General features: G+C 42.7%; 1 long non-coding RNA gene across 1 annotated transcript; it reads left to right on the plus strand.

The window, feature by feature from the left end:
• Positions 1-7,590: 7,590 nt before the first annotated feature.
• Positions 7,591-7,957, plus strand: LOC103627065 (uncharacterized). The gene is made up of 3 exons (XR_553348.2): positions 7,591-7,631; positions 7,727-7,797; positions 7,915-7,957. It is a non-coding gene; the product is annotated as an uncharacterized lncRNA (long non-coding RNA).
• The last annotated feature ends 10,379 nt before the right edge of the window (positions 7,958-18,336 follow it).

Genomic DNA, 18,336 nt, shown 5'->3' on the forward strand with positions numbered 1-18,336 from the left:
TTAACTTGTCACATTTATTCTTAGCATCTTTTAGGGAGGTTGTGAGCTCATTTACAGTTGATGACATAGTTTTGTTCTCTTCTTTCATTTCATCACTAGCTTTCATAACTATGTCATATTTGGCATTTAAAGATTCATTTTCATTTTTCAACCTATCACATTTAGCTTTTGACTTCCTAATGATTTGAGTATATTCTTTAAGCAAGTCAGCTAGTTCATCATATGAAGGTGAAGCAAATTCCTCATCACTATCACTATCACTATCATTAGTAATATCAATATCATTTTGTACCTTCCGTTCACCTCTAGCCATGAGGCATAGGTGAGAAGTTGATGATGGCGATGGTGGTGGTGAAGAGAAGTCCCCGGCGATGGCGGCAACTTTTTCATCATTCTCTTCTTCACTTGAAGAAGCTCCACTTGATGACTCAATGTCAATGAGCCAGTCACCAACAATATATGCCTTTCCATTTTTCTTTTTGTGGAACCTCTTTTGCTTCCCATCCTTCCTCTTGAAGAATCTCTTTTCCTTCTTCTCATCATCGCTGTCATCTTCTTTCTTGCCCTTGAACTTGTTCTTCTTGTGCTTGTTACATTGATGAGCAAGATGACCAAGCTCTCCACAGTTGTATCAATCCATCTCAGAAATGGGCTTTCTTTTGTTGGAAAAGAATTTCTTCTTTCTTGAATCAAATTTGATGCCTTCTCTGTTGAGCTTCTTTAACATCTTGGTGGTCTTCCTTACCATCAAGGCAATGTTAGCATTAAGGTCATCATCACTTGAGGATTCTTTCTCAATTTGTATTTTAGCTTTTCCTTTTCTTTCTTGATTTGCTTTGAGAGCCAAATCCTTTCTCTTGGAAGATGACTCATCTTTGTCATTGATGTGCATGTACATCTCATGAGCATTGATTTTTCCCAATATCTGTGTAGGTGTGGTAACTGAAAGATCCATTTGATGTAGCACAGTGACAATGTGTCCATATTTGTCTATTGGGAGGACACTGAGAATCTTCCTCACAACATCCGGTTGTGAGATTTGAGTAAGCCCCAATCCATTTACTTCCTCTACAAGAATATTGAGACGTGAGTACATAGCATTGGCATTTTCATTAGCAAGCATTTCAAAAGAATTTAACTTTCTCATAGCAATGTGATATCTCTCCTCACGCTCACTTCTAGTTCCTTCATGTAGAGCACAAATGTCCATCCACAAATCATGAGCATTTTTATGATTTCTAACTCTATTGAACACATCTTTGCAAAGGCCTCTTAAAAGGGTGTTTTTGGCCTTAGCATTCCATTTCTCATGTATTAAACTCATCACCTACAAGATTTGTGCGATCTCTAGGTTCAGGGAATCCTTGTGTGGCGGCTTTATAGACACCAATGTCTATAGCCTCTAAATATGCTTCCATACGAATTTTCCAATATGGAAAATCGTCACCATCAAAAACGGGAGGAGGTCCATCCCCACCGGACATCGTAACTCTAGCGGTTAAGCTAATCTAAGAGCAACAAGGCTCTGATACCAATTGAAAGGATCACGATGCCCAAGAGGGGGTGAATTGGGCTTTTCTAAAAATCAACACTAATTAAAACCTAAGCAAGAGCTAAGCAAGAGCCCAACTTCACCCCAACAACTAGCACTAAGATAATAATACTAGAAATACAACAATGCTAGGACAATACTTTAAATACTTGCTAAACAAATACACAATGTAAAGTGCTTGAATTAAGTGTGGAAAGTAAAGAAAGGTTTAGAAGACTCCTCCAATTTTTCCCGAGGTATTGAAGAGTCGGCACTCTCCACTAGTCCTCGTTGGAGCACCCGCGCAAGGGTATCGCCCCCCCTTGATCCTCGCAAGAACCAAGTGCTCACTATGAGATGATCCTTTGCCACTCCGGCGCGGTGGATCCCTTGAGGCCGCTTACAAACTTGAGTCGGGTCACCAACAAGATCTTCACGGTGATCACCGAGCTCCCAACGCCACCAAGCCGTCTAGGTGATGCCAGTCACCAAGAGTAACAAGCTGTAGACTTTCGCTTGACCAAGAGAAGCCTGATGCAAGTGGTGTGTGCTCTAGGTGGCTCTCGCTAGCGCTAATGAGGAACAAATGTGGGATTAAGATTCTCTAATCTCCTCACTAGGCTTTTGGTGCTTGCAATGCTCTAGCAATGTGCTGGAATTAATGTGGGCAGCAAGACATTGAATATGGTGGGTGGAGGGGGTATAAATAGCCCTCACCCACCAACTAGCTGTTACCAGCATTCTTCTGCGCATGGGCGCACCGGACAATCCGGTGCGCCACCGGTGCGCCAACGGTCGTCTCCAACGGCTAGTTCTGACAGCTAGCCATTGGACTGATGGCACACCGGACAGTCCGGTGCACTGTCCGGTGCGCCACTAAAATTCATTTCTAGAACAGGCGCTCTTGGGTTTATGTGGGAGAGAACACTTCCCCAGGACCACCTTGGTCCCACCTGGCAGATGGTGCACCGGACAGTCCGGTGCACACCGGACAGTACGGTGCCCCAGGGCCAGAAACCCTATTTCTTGTTTTCAGCTGTTTTTCAAGTCGGTTTTCTTTCTAACTTGTGAGTGAGTTCTAGAGTGACTCCTAGCACTATATGTGAGTGTGAATGTTCACCAACACTACACTAGAACTCTCTTGATCAAACTACTCATCGACAACCCCTCTTTATAGTACGGCTAAAAGAGAATAAAAGACCTAACTAAATCACGAGTGTCCACATCTCCTTGACACTCGGACTCCGTAGTCCTTCACCTTTTGTTTCATCGTTTTAGCCGTCGCTTCGAGTTCTTATCTTCAGGATTGTTTTCACGGTTGTAGTACTTCTACCTGTAATGCGACCTAACTTACCATTTGTCTCTGCAAAACACACGTTAGTCACATATAACATTATGTTGTCATTAATCACTAAAACCAACCAGGGGCCTAGATGCTTTCAGAGGCCACAAAGGCCGGGTCTATTTCAACCCTTTCCCTCTATCAATCAGTCACTTAGACCGGTCAAGTGCCTTTTCTCAATCTCACGGGTTACTAAGACCCCGCAAGGATTACCACACAATTAGGTGTCTCTTGCAAACTTTACAAAATACTTAGAGAGTTTAGAGATAGATGAAGAAAGCACGATTAAGAAAACCAAGCAACAAGAGCAACAAATGAAACACGAATCACACTAGTCACTAATCACTAATGATCACTTGTCTCAATTGTGGAACTTGGAGAGATTGGAATCTTTGAATGTGTCTTGGAATGGATTGCTAGCTCTTGTATTGAATGTGTATGAGTGGAGTGCTTGGATGATGTGAATGGAGGTGGTTGGGGGTTGTATTTATAGCCTCCAACCACTTCCTAGTTGTTGCTCCTTTTCTGTCGACCACGAACGGTTCGTGCCCCCGGTCTGCCCCTACACATCAACGACTGGAATCGCAATGGTCAGCAGTAACGGTTGTTGGGGGCCTTCTTCCTCCGAAGGTCCTCAAAAACGTGACTGACCATATGTTTTCAGTATGACATGGATTATTACAGGGGCTTCGGCTTCGACTTTGGGATGAAGGCTTGCTTGCAAAAGTCACCATGGCTAATGTATTTCCCTTGACAAGCTTATGGACGTCATGGTAGAGCAGCATGCCGTTGAATAGCTTAAAGCATTGCAGTAGCAGATACCCAAACCGGCCGCCGCAGACGGTCCACATCGTCTTTCCCTCCAGAGCGCAAGCCTGGTCGACCACGTCCCACCCCTCGCTCGCGTCCTAGTGGTGGCCCGACAGGAGGTTGCGCTTGAGGATGAGGGCACACATGAGTTGGGCCTCCACCACAGACACTGTGTTGCTGTCGATGACCTCGACGATGATGCACCCCATGGCTACAACGGTCGGCAGGTCGACGTGGTTGGAGTTGATTTCTGTCGTGAGGAGCAGCTCCTGTTGCTGCACCTGAAGGGCATCAAACGACGTACCTGTGGGCAGGATGTTGATGTTGACTCCGACGTGTTTGCTGTCGCAGTAGCGGAATTCCTTGGTCCGGTCGGTGTCGAGCTCCTCACCAAAGAAGTAGTCAGTGTCGTCGGAGAAGACAGCTTGAGTGGTGGCGCTGTCGGTGTAGGGGAAACCCATCGTCGAACACTTGGTGGGTGAGTTGGTTGTGGCAGAACCTCCCAAGTTATTGGGCCCACATGCACCTGTCCTTGTCTCAAAGACCTCAGACGGCTATGCATGTGCACCAGATAACTTAACAGGATCTGTCCGAGTGTCCCAGGGACCCCGGATAAACCACTTACAACCAGGATCGCAAGATTAAGTAAACACAAATCACACACCAACATTTTGCAGCGGAAATCTTATTACCAAATTTTACAAGTTACAACAAATTTACAGTATATTTATTGGAGTGGTTACAAAAGTGGTTCAAAGTGATAAACTTTGAAATGTTATAAATTATTTGTAAGTTTGAAATATATGCTAGCTCAAGGGACCATCCTCAATAAGAAGTATAGAAGAGTTACTTAGACTTATAAGAAGGCCGAGCCCACCGGCACTTAACACCATCAACAGCAGCACAAAGTTAAAACCTGAAAAACAACAGGGAATAAAACCCTGAGTATGGAATTACTCAGCAAGACTTACCCGACTAAAGAAAAGACTCTCAAGGGTATGCTGGCTAGAGGGATTCAAGGTAAAGATCATCAAGTTTCAAAGACTCTTTTTGCATAAAAGCTTACTAGAAGTGGGTCCTTAAGCCAAAATTTTACATCACAAGTTAAGTACTTTTCCTGAATCTAGATTTGCCTAATCTAGAGCATTCACTTGTCCTACACTAGCTTTCTTTTAAAATCCAACCTTTGTTTCGCTTGTTATCTACGATGAGGGTCGAAGATCCAGTCTTCATATCCGAGAAGTTCGGCGATCCGAATCGGTTAATACCCAGCTGGAGATCTCCAACCACACGACATATGCTTCTCTTAACTATTTTGCACATGTCTACCATTCCCACGGATCCTCCACCACATGAACAGGTCCGCGCCACCCGAGAGCACACCACCCCTTTTAGGCGGTCCTTTGCCAGGAGGGTACGTGCCACTCTCGCCATCTCTCCACTCCTAGTGCGCGATTGTCTTTTCATGTATGGAATAGCCGGGTTCAAGCTTACCCATGACGAGGTATGTGGCCAGATAAAAGGTTCTAGATCAGCAGGCCAATAATCGGTACGGTCCTTAATCGACTCAGACAGAGACACTACACCGAGGCTCCTTTCTCGTGCAAGTCACCCGCCCGGTCTCAGCTTTATAATTTAAACCCAAAGTTTGGTACCTAGCAGAGGTACATCTTTTCCGATGTTGAACCCATCACGGCCATGATGGATCCGACATCAAGTTTTATTTTTGAAAATTTCCCACCCATTGAAGCATCACTTTTGTTTTAAAACAAAACATTTTTGTTTGCTAAAGCAAGGCTAAGCATCATAAAATTCTTTTCAAAACGGGTATCAAGGAAGGGTAATCAATTTTCAAGGAAGGAAATGCATCAATTGTTTAGCACACAACTCCTATCACCTAATGCATCATTCAAGGTGATAAAACTTTTTAAAACAGAAGGAGGTGGCAAATGCACCGGGGCTTGCTTGGGTAACACTAGGTTAGTGTTGTTAGACGACGTCCGCTTGACGATTAGCTTTTGGTCTGACACTTGTTCAGTTTATCTGTCTTCATATTCGTCCATCAGCTTCACTATGCGGAGTAGCTCGCGCTTGGGGTCGACTTGGCTCGTCTTCCACATCGCGCGATCAGCTAGCGTACCTAATGAAATGCATTATGCATATGAATGCATATCAAGACGGGTATCGCAAGATAATATTACGATTAAGTCATCATCATAATCACGACAACCTAATTCTTATGTATGTACCAACATAACCAGACATAGTATAAATAGAACGCGAGCATTCTACAAAATACTAACTTCATCCTACTACCGTATGAACAGAACATTTTACCAATATTTAAGACCACTACTCATCACATACGTGGAACCTATTTAATTATATTTAACATATACACCTATCAAGGCACTACTCACCTGACCTACCCATCGACGATCATTATACAATGTGATTAACTCACCATTGCACACAAGCATACCACAACATCAGATCAATTCAATTACACTAGACATATGTTTCCATGTTGTGAATTAAAATGCATAAGATATAGGTCGATGGTGCTAACCACAATTGGGCATAACCATACTTAAACTAACTTAACTAGTTTAAATATACTCGACAAGTATACCTACCGAAGCTCTATTCCCATAACCTACATCTCAAACTTGCGATTCACTACCCGACTTTGACCAAATCGCTGCAAGCGACTCGGGTATCCTAATAAATATTATATCTACTACCACAATACACATATGCTACAAACAAAAGGACCAACATAATTAATATATCCAAATCATCAATCAAACACCATCTGAAACAATAAATCGGCTTATCGTTACCTAAACCTGATCTGAATTTGTGAAATTGACGACGATGTCCGATGGGAGCATTTCTCAGCATACCATGGAAGTGACGGACGGGGTTCGCTTTTTCTTCACCCAGATTATCTAGATCTCTTTCTCACGGCGTACGGAACAATAACGAATGAACGTGGCTATTGACGGAATTGACGGTCAACGATGTCGTACACGTGGCTTGCTGAAATTATAAACGGCCAGCAAAGCGCAAGCGCCGGCGAATTTTTCCCGTATTTTTCCTGGTGCTACGCGAATTTTTACCGTCCATATTTCCCGTTTCCTTCTCCTGGTGAATGGGCTATGGCATTAAAACTATTCCAATGCTTAAAGAAATTCTTTGATCTCACTGAATTGTTGTCCGGTACATTATATCCCACTCCAAATCTGTTCTACAGAGGATTTTGTGAGATAAAGAATTTACTAGGTGAATGGTCTGTTTGTCAAGATACCACTATTAGTGAAATGGCTAGGTCTATGAGTAGGAAGTTTGAAAAGTATTGGAAGAAATCATCCACTGCACTAGCTGTTGCATGTTTTCTAGATCCTAGATACAAGAGAAGACTTATAGAGTTCTACATGAGAAAAATTCATGGCATCTCCTCTCAAGTTTATGTTGATGAACTTCTTGGTATCATCAAGAAACTATACCAGTCCTATGCTGCTGCTACTGCACCTTCAACTCTGAGGCCTACAAGTGGGTCAAATGATGCTAAGGATGTAGATATAGCTGACCAGTTAGTGGAAAGTGGATCAGATGATGTTAATAATGAACTAGACAAATACTTATACCAACCTAGTGGGCATGATGCTGATGATATGAATGAGTTGGAGAAGTACATGGCAGATGCTCCTCTAAGGCTAAGTGGTCAGTTTGATATCTTGGCATGGTGGAAGAACCACACAAAAGAGTATCCTGTTCTTTCAACAATAGCTCGTGATTTGTTGGCTGTTCAAGTGTCAACTGTAGCTTCTAAATCTGCTTTTAGTGCTGGTGGACGTGTTGTTGATCCTTTCCGTAGCCGCCTTGACCCTGAAATGGTTGAAGCTTTGATATGCATGAAAGATTGGATTGTTGCGGGAAGAAGAGGTTATAAAGCATCTCTTTTCGTTATTCAATATTTTATTACTATAATGTTTGTTAATATATCATATATGTGTAATGGTTTGACCTTTGAATTTCAGATAAGAAGGTTGGTTCAATTGTTGGTGATCTTGAAGTTATTGAGGCTATTGTTTCAAACTTGAAGGTTGAGGTATTGTTAATGCTTCCTCTCACATATGTCGTATTTTGCTTCTTTATTCAATTCCTGTCATATACAATTTTATGTTGCTGCTATACATGAATATATGTTGTCTTCTATACATTGTAGGACGATGATGTCATAGACAGTGATGGAGATATAGATGGGCTAAGTGCAGATGATCAGAGCTACTTTGACATGTAGAGTTGGGTTCTGGTGCTGGGCTGCTGGATAGTGGATACTTTTGGACTTGGCACTTGTGAATTTTGGTTGCTGGATAGTGCATAATTTTGGACTTGCCATATACTTTTGGCCTTTTGCCTGTGGACTGCTAGTTTACTAACATTGATAGTGCACTAGTGTTGTAGTGGTACTAATACTAGACTACCAGCATACTACTCTATGTTGTTGGGCACTTGGGCGTACTACTCTCTGCTGTTCGGCACATGACTAAACTGGATAGTTGATATTGTTAGTCTATAAGTAATAGCATGACATGTTGGCCTGTTGGGCACTTGGTCTGCAATTTGGTTGATCCTTGACATGTTGTGGAACTAATATAGTACATTACTACATTTTGATCTTTCTACTGGGAGACCAATCTTACATCTTACAATACTATAATTTTATGTGTGATGCTCTTGTTTGCATATGGATTATGCATGGCTGTAAGCCTGCAAATGTTTCTTTTTCGTGTTACCGATTCCCGATCGTAATCGACTCGTTCCCGATTGAAAATGTTCCGTTCCCGATATCTCGTAATACCGGTTTCGTTTTTCCGTCCAACATTCCCGTTCCCGTTTCCGATTCCGTTTTTCCGTCCAACATTCCCGTTCCAATTTCCGATTCCGGCAAAAAATATAGTAACGGTAATGGTTTGAGCATTTTCCCGACCGTTCCCGATCGTTTTCAAGCCTAGGAAGCTGCGCAGGGATAAGGGAAAAGAAGATTTTTTTAAAACCAGAAATATCTCGTTTCTTAGGGTTAAAGTTCAGAGAGATTAAATAATAGGTCCCAAAACACATTTCGACAACGCATTTCACTTTTCCTGGTTATGAAATAGAGGATCTAATTGATTAGCAATTATGCGGTTTTACCGCGAATTACCTCGATATGGTTCAATTCGTACTGATAGATTTACCTGTGGTCTGAACATCTAATCCCATAGTTACGGGCAATTTGTGTGATAATCGGATCTCAATGATAATTTAAGACCAAACGTTGAGAAATCCTTTGAATAGTTTAAATACACGGATGTGATGTACACGTCTTGATCCTCACTTGATATACTTGCTCAAGTCTGAAAGTCGCCTAGAGGGGGGTGAATAGGACAAATCTGAAATTTACAAACTTTAAGCACAACTACAAGCCGGGGTTAGCGTTAGAAATATAAACGAGTCCGTAAGAGAGGGCAAAAACAAATCACAAGCAAATGAAGAGTGTGACACGGTGATTTGTTTTACCGAGGTTCGGTTCTTGCAAACCTACTCCCCGTTGACACTACACCAAAATAGTAAACTTCCTAGAGCCTAAACCCTAGGAAGTTAGGTCTAAACTCTAGGAAGTTAGCGAAACTCTCGGAAGTTAAGCCATCCCGTCGGAAGTTTGGCTCTCGAAAATTTTTTGTCGGAAGTTAGCTTAACTTCCTAGAGGGCTCTAGGAAGTTACCTAACTTCCTACGGCTTAATAAACCTCTCGGAAGTTAGTAGATTCTCGGAAGTTAGTAGTTTCACGCCGTCAGCGCCGTCAGCTGACTAACTTCCTACGGCTTACTGTAGCCCCTAGGAAGTTAGCTGGCTACCTTCCTACGGCTTACTGCAGCCACTAGGAAGTTAGCTGGCTAACTTCCTACGGCTTGTTGCAGCCCCTAGGAAGTTAGCTGGCTAACTTCCTACAGCTTACTGTAGCCCCTAGGAAGTTAGATGGCTAACTTCCTACGGCTTACTGTAGCCTCTAGGAAGTTAATTTGACCAGCATTACAAATGTTGTTTATATTTTACACCACATTCCAGAAAATAACAAATATATCAACAGCTATATAGCACAACATATTATCGCATAAAACATCTCACACACAATCACATAACAATATTTAAATCCATAGTCTCATCAATTATTACATCACAAAAGTCTCATCCATAGTCTTATCATCACAAAAGTCTCACACATATCATCATCCAGAGACAATATCTCATACATAGTCATAATAAAAGTCTCAAGTATCAGAATGCAATAACATGGAAGCTCACGGTCGCCGATCACCATCGAAACCTCCACTATTCAAGAGGGTTTCGACAAAGTCTAACCCATCCTCTTGTTCATGCGTCGACAAGGTAGCTGGAGGGGTATAATATACATGTACAAATGACATTTGTTGAGTTACATCATAATATAACTAACAACAACTAAATGATGATAAATATGCATACCTGATGTTCGGTAGATGGAGATGTAGGTACAGGTGGAGGTGAAGACCAAGGATAATGAACGGGAGGTGGTGGTGGGGGGGGCACCGGGACGTGTATCCCTTGGGCCTGTGCTAGTTGCTACAAATTTGTTGAACTCATTCACATCAGCGTTTTAAATCAATACATATCTTAAAGTGAAAGCTATTATCTTTTGAACTTACTTGTATGAGTGTTTGTTGTTGCTGAATCTGTGTAGCATAATATTCATGTTGCGCAGCTTGTTGCTTCAGGTAATCCTGATGTCGCCTAAGTTCTTCTCGCAGTTGCTCCACTTCTGCTGGATCTTGAGTGGAGCGACGGGAGCTACGAGCAGCAGACCTCGATGAACCTCCACGCTGAACCCTAACCTGGCTCGAGTCGATGACGTTAGCAAACATTGTGTACCTACAAAACAAGTAACATCACGACAGGATTAAGAATACATGTATTACACTCAACCAATGAAACAATATAAGATATGTAGAGTCCTCACCTTCCATGAGGTGGTCACAAAGACCGGGTCTCTTTCAACCCTTTCCCTCTCTCAAACGGTCACCTAGACCGAGTGAGCTTCTCTTCTCAATCAAACAGGACACTAAGTCTCCACAAGAACCACCACACAATTGGTGTCTCTTGCCTTGGTTACAATTGAGTTGGAATCAAGAAAGAATGAAGAAGAAAAGCAATCCAAGCGCGAGAGCTCAAATGAACACAAGTATCTCTCTCTCACTAGTCACTATTTCATTGGAATTGTCTTTGGACTTGGGAGAGGATTTGATCTCTTGTTTGTGTCTTGTATTGAATGCTATAGCTCTTGTATGAGGTGTGAAGGCTGAAAACTTGGATGCGATGAATGGTGGCTGGTTGGGGGTATTTATAGCCTCAACCACTAAATGAGCCGTTGGTGGAGGCTGCTGTCGCATGGCGCACCGGACAGTTCGGTGCGCCACCGGACACTGTCTGGTGCGCCAGCCACGTCACCCGAGCGTTAGGGTTCAACCGTTGGAGCTTCTGTCTTCTGGGCCACCGGACAATCTGGTGGTGCACCGGACAGGTCCTGTAGACTGTCCGGTGCGCCTTCTGGCTCTGCTCTGACTTATCCGCGCACTGTAGCGCATTAGCTGCTCTCTGCAGACGACCGTTGGCGCGAAGTAGTCGTTGCTCCGCTGCTACACCGGACAGTCCGGTGAATTATAGCGGAGCGGCTCCCAGAATTCCCAAAGGCGAGCAGTTCAGAGTTTGGTTCCCTGGTGCACCGGACAGTCCGGTGCGCCAGACCAGGGCACACTTCGGTTGACTTTTGCTCTCTTTGTTTGAACCCTTTCTTGATCTTTTTATTGGTTTATTGTGAACCTTTGGCACCTGTAAAACTTATAGTCTAGAGCAAACTAGTTAGTTCAATTATTTGTGTTGGGCAATTCAACCACCAAAATCAATTATGAAAAGGTGTAAGCCTATTTCCCTTTCAATCTCCCCCTTTTTGGTGATTGATGCCAACACAAACCAAAGCAAATATAAAAGTGCAGAATTGAACTAGTTTGCATAATGGAAGTGCAAAGGTTGCTTGGAATGAAACCAATAATTATTTCTATTAGATATGCATGGATGGCTTTCTTCTAATTTTAAAATTTTGGACCACGCTTGCACCACTTGTTTTGTTTTGCAAATGTTTTGGAAATTCTTTTCAAAGTCTTTTGCAAAATAGTCAAAGGTAAATGAGTAAGATTTTGAGAAGCATTTTCAAGATTTGAAATTTTCTCCCCCTGTTTCAAATGCTTTTCCTTTGACTAAACAAAACTCCCCCTTAATGAAATCCTCCTCTTAGTGTTCAAGAGGGTTTTGATATTAATTTTGAAGAGGGTATACTAATTTGAAATTATATCAATAAGTAAGATACCAATTGAAAAACATACTAAAATCTTTTCTTAATCCATATTTGAAAGACTACATTTCTGAAATTGGTGGTGGTGCGGTCTTTTTGCTTTGGGCTAATACTTTCTCCCCCTTTGGCATGAATCGCCAAAAACGGATACTTGTGGGTGAAATATAAGCCCTTTTAACTACTTTCTCCCCTTATGGTAAATAACATATGAGTGAAGATTATACCAAATTAGAGAGTGTGTTGCGGAGCGACGGCGAAGAAATGAATAATCGATGGAGTGGAGTGGAAAGTCTTCGCCGAAGACTCCATTTTCCTTTCAATCTATGACTTGGCATGAAATGCACTTGAAAACCACATTAGTCATAGCAAAGAATGAGATATGATCAAAGGTATATAAATGAGCTATGTGTGCAAAATATCAATCAAAATTCCTAGAATCAAGAATATTTAGCTCATGCCTAAGTTTGGTAAATGTTTGCTCATCTAATGGCTTGGTAAAGATATTGTCTAATTGTTCTTTGGTGTTAACATATGCAATCTCGATATCCCCCTTTTGTTGGTGATCCCTTAAAAAGTGATACCGAATGGCTATGTGTTTAGTACGGCTATGCTCAACGGGATTATCCGCCATGCGAATTGCACTCTCATTATCACATAGAAGAGGAACTTTGGTTAATTTGTAACCATAGTCCCTAAGGGTTTGCCTCATCCAAAGCAATTGCGCGCAACAATGGCCTGTGGCAATATACTCGGCTTCGGCGGTAGAAAGAGCCACAGAATTTTGCTTCTTTGAAGCCCAAGACACCAGAGATCTTCCCAAGAACTGGCAAGTCCCTGATGTGCTCTTTCTATTAATTTTACACCCTGCCCAATCAGCATCGGAATAACCAATTAAATCAAATGTGGATCCCCTGGGGTACCAAAGGCCAAACTTAGGAGTATAAACTAAATATCTCAAGATTTATTTTACGACCCTAAGGTGAACTTCCTTAGGATCGGCTTGGAATCTTGCACACATGCATACGGAAAGCATAATATCCGGTCGTGAAGCACATAAATAAAGTAAAGAACCTATCATCGACCGGTATACCTTTTGATCTACGGATTTACCTCCCGTGTCGAGGTCGAGATGTCCATTAGTTCCCATGGGTGTCTTGATGGGCTTGGCATCCTTCATCCCAAACCTTGTGAGTATGTCTTGAATGTACTTCGTTTGGCTAATGAAGGTGCCCTCTTGGAGTTGCTTGACTTGAAATCCTAGAAAATACTTCAACTCCCCCATCATTGACATCTCGATTTTTTGAGTCATGATCCTACTAAACTCTTCACATGTAGATTCGTTAGTAGACCCAAATATGATATCATCAACATAAATTTGGCATACAAACAAATCATTTGCAAGTGTTTTAGTAAAGAGAGTAGGATCAGCTTTTCCGACTTTGAAGCCATTAGCGATAAGAAAATCTCTTAGGTATTCATACCATGCTCTTGGGGCTTGCTTGAGCCCATAAAGCGCCTTAGAGAGTTTATACACATAGTTAGGGTACTCACTATCTTCAAAGCCGGGAGGTTGTTGAAAGTCGCCTAGAGGGGGGTGAATAGGGCGAAACTGAAATTTACAAAGTTAATCACAACTACAAGCCGGGTTAGCGTTAGAAATATAATCGAGTCCCAGAGAGAGGGTGCAAAACAAATCGCAAGCGAATAAGGAGTGTGACACACGGATTTGTTTTACCGAGGTTCGGTTCTCGCAAACCTACTCCCCGTTGAGGTGGTCACAAAGACCGGGTCTCTTTCAACCCTTTCCCTCTCTCAAACGGTCCCTCGGACCGAGTGAGCTTTTCTTCTCAATCAATTGGAACACAAAGTTCCCACAAGGACCACCACACGATTGGTGTCTCTTGCCTTAATTACCGGTGAGTTTGATCTCAAGAAAGAATGAGAAAGAAAGCAATCCAAGCGCAAGATCTCAAAAGAACACAACAAATCTCTCTCACTAATCACTAAAGCCTTGTGTGGAATTGGGAGAGGATTTGATCACTTTGGTGTGTCTTGTATTGAATGCTTAGCTCTTGTAAGTAGTTGGAAGGTGGAAAACTTGGATGACTTGAATGTGGGGTGGTTGGGGGTATTTATAACCCCAACCACCAAACTAGCCGTTTGGTGGAGGCTGCTGTCGCATGGCGCACCGGACAGTCCGGTGCGCCAGCCACGTCACCAGGCCGTTGGGTTCCGACCGTTGGAGCTCTGACGTGTGGGCCCGCCTGGCTGTCCGATGGCGCACCGGACAAGTCCTGTAGACTGTCCGGTGTGCCACCCGCGCGTGCTCTGTCCTCTGCGCGCGCAGGCACGCATTTAATGCGTTGCAGTCGACCGTTGCGCGTGAAGTAGTCGTTGCTCCGCTGGCTCACCGGACAGTCCGGTGTGCACCGGACATGTCCGGTGAATTTTAGCGGAGTAGAAATCCGAAGCTGGCGAGTTCAGAGTCGCTCTCCCTTGGGGCACCAGACACTATCCGGTGGTACACCGGACAGTCCGGTGAATTATAGCGAAGTGCCTCTGAGAATTCCCGAAGGTGCGAAGTTTAGCTTGGAGTCCCCTGGTGCACCGGACACTGTCTGGTGGCACACCGGACAGTCCGGTGCGCCCGACCTGGGCACACTTCGGTTGTCCCTTGCTCTTTTTGTTGAACCCTTTTCTTGGTCTTTTTATTGGCTTTTTGTGAACCTTTGGCACCTGTATAACTTATAGACTAGAGCAAACTAGTTAGTCCAATTATTTGTGTTGGGCAATTCAACCACCAAAATCAATTAGGAAAATAGGTGTAAGCCTAATTCCCTTTCAATCTCCCCCTTTTTGGTGATTGATGCCAACACAAACCAAAGAAAGTATAGAAGTACACAATTGAACTAGTTTGCATAATGTAAGTGCAAAGGTTACTTAGAATTGAGCAAATATAAATACTTATAAGATACGCATGGATTGTTTCTTTAGTTTTAACATTTTGGACCACGCTTGCACCTCTTGTTTTGTTTTTGCGAATTCTTTTGTAAATCCTTTTCAAAGTCCTTTTGCAAATAGTCAAAGGTAAATGAATAAGATTTTGCGAAGCATTTTCAAGATTTGAAATTTTCTCCCTCTGTTTCAAATGCTTTTCCTTTGACTAAACAAAACTCTCCCTCGATAAATTCTCCTCTTAGTGTTCAAGAGGGTTTTAAGATACCAATTTTTGAAGGTGCTACTTTCTCCCCCTTTTGAACATAATAAAATACCAATTTGAAAATCATGAGTTTTAAAATTAGGTGGTGGTGCGGTCCTTTTCCTTTGGGCTAATACTTTCTCCCCCTTTGGCATGAATCGCCAAAAACGGATACTTTGAATGAAATATAAGCCCTTTTGTGAACTACTTTCTCCCCTTTGGTAAATAAAACATGAGTGAAGATTATACAAATGACGGAGAGTTGCTCGGAGCAACGGCGAAGGATGAGTTTATGGAGTGGAGTGGAAGCCTTTGTCTTCGCCGAAGACTCCAATTCCCTTTCAATATACCTATGACTTGGTTTGAAATATACTTGAAAACACATTAGTCATAGCATATAAAAGAGACATGATCAAAGGTATACTTATGAGCTATGTATGCAAGACATCAAAAGAAATTCCTAGAATCAAGAATATTTGGCTCATGCCTAAGTTTGTTAAAAGTTTGTTCATCAAGTGGCTTGGTGAAGATATCGGCTAATTGATTCTTAGTGTTAATATATGCAATCTCGATATCTCCCTTATGTTGGTGATCCCTTAAGAAATGATACCGAATGGCTATGTGTTTAGTGCGGCTATGCTCAACGGGATTATCCGCCATGCGGATTGCACTCTCATTATCACATAGAAGAGGAACTTTGGTTAATTTGTAACCATAGTCCCTAAGGGTTTGCCTCATCCAAAGTAGTTGCGCGCAACAATGGCCTGCGGCAATGTACTCGGCTTCGGCGGTAGAAAGAGCGACGGAATTTTGCTTCTTTGAAGCCCAAGACACCAAGGATCTTCCCAAGAACTGGCAAGTCCCCGATGTGCTCTTTCTATTGATTTTACACCCTGCCCAATCGACATCCGAATAACCAATTAAATCAAATGTGGATCCCCGAGGGTACCAAAGCCCAAACTTAGGAGTATAAACTAAATATCTCAAGATTCGTTTTACGGCCGTAAGGTGAGCTTCCTTAGGGTCGTCTTGGAATCTTGCACACATGCATACGGAAAGAATAATATTCGGTCGAGATGCACATAAATAGAGTAAAGATCCTATCATCAACCGGTATACCTTTTGATCTACGGATTTACCTTCCGTGTCGAGGTCGAGATGCCCATTGGTTCCCATGGGTGTCTTGATGGGCTTGGCATCCTTCATCCTAAACTTGCTTAGAATGTCTTGAGTATACTTAGTTTGACTAATGAAGGTGCCCTCTTGGAGTTTCTTCACTTGAAATCCTAAGAAATACTTCAACTCCCCCATCATTGACATCTCGAATTTTTGTGTCATGATCCTACTAAACTCTTCACATGTAGATTCGTTAGTAGACCCAAATATCATATCATCAACATAAATTTGGCATACAAACAAATCATTTTCAAGTGTTTTGGTAAAGAGTGTAGGATCGGCCTTTCCGACTTTGAATCCATTAGTGATAAGGAAATCTCTAAGACATTCATACCATGCTCTTGGGGCTTGCTTGAGCCCATAAAGCGCCTTAGAGAGTTTATAAACATGGTTAGGGTACTCACTATCTTCAAAGCCGGGAGGTTGCTCAACATATACCTCTTCCTTGATTGGTCCATTGAGGAAGGCACTCTTCACGTCCATTTGGTAAAGCTTGAAGCCATGGTAAGTAGCATAGGCTAATAATATACGAATTGACTCAAGCCTAGCTACGGGTGCATAGGTTTCACCGAAATCCAAACCTTCGACTTGTGAATATCCCTTGGCCACAAGTCGGGCTTTGTTCCTTGTCACCATGCTCGTCTTGCTTGTTGCGGAAGACCCACTTGGTTCCTACAACATTTTGATTAGGACGTGGAACTAAATGTCATACCTTGTTCCTAGTGAAGTTGTTGAGCTCCTCTTGCATCGCCACCACCCAATCCGAATCTTGAAGTGCTTCCTCTACCCTGTGTGGCTCAATAGAGGAAACAGAAGTGTAATGCTCACAAAAATGTGCAACACGAGATCTAGTTGTTACCCCCTTATGGATGTCACCGAGGATGGTGTCGACGGGGTGATCTCGTTGGATTGCTTGGTGGACTCTTGGGTGTGGCGGTCTTGGTTCTTCATCCTCCTTGTCTTGATCATTTGTGTCTCCCCCTTGATCATTGCCATCATCTTGAGGTGACTCATCTTGTTGATCTTCTCCTTCATCGACTTGAGCCTCATCCTCATTTTGAGTTGGTGGAGATGCTTGCGTGGAGGAGGATGGTTGATCTTGTGCATTTGGAGGCTCTTGGGATTCCTTAGGACACACATCCCCAATGGACATGTTCCTTAGCGCGATGCACGGAGCCTCTTCATCACCTATCTCATCAGGATCAACTTGCTCTACTTGAGAGTCGTTAGTTTCATCAAACACAACGTCACAAGAAACTTCATCTAGTCCTGAGGACTTGTTAAAGACTCTATATGCCCTTGTGTTTGAATCATATCCTAGTAAAAAGCCTTCTACAGTCTTAGGAGCAAATTTAGATTTTCTACCTCTTTTAATAAGAATGAAGCATTTGCTACCAAAGACTCTAAAATATGAAATATTGGGCTTTTTACCGGTTAGGAGTTCGTATGATGTCTTCTTGAGGATTCGGTGTAGATACAACCGGTTGATGGCGTAGCAGGCGGTGTTGACCGCCTCGGCCCAAAACCGATCCGAAGTCTTGTACTCATCAAGCATGGTTCTTGCCATGTCCAATAGAGTTCTATTCTTCCTCTCCACTACACCATTTTGTTGTGGCGTGTAGGGAGAAGAGAACTCATGCTTGATGCCCTCCTCCTCAAGGAAGCCTTCAATTTGAGAGTTCTTGACTCTGTCCCGTTGTCGCTTCTAATCTTTTTGATCCTTAAGCCGAACTCATTTTGAGCCCGTCTCAAGAATCCTTTTAAAGTCTCTTGGGTATGAGATTTTTCCTGCAAAAAGAACACCCAAGTGAAGCGAGAATAATCATCCACAATAACTAGACAGTACT

The sequence above is a fragment of the Zea mays genome, chromosome 5 (assembly GCF_902167145.1).
Source record: "Zea mays cultivar B73 chromosome 5, Zm-B73-REFERENCE-NAM-5.0, whole genome shotgun sequence".
NCBI classification, from domain to species: Eukaryota; Viridiplantae; Streptophyta; class Magnoliopsida; order Poales; family Poaceae; genus Zea; species Zea mays.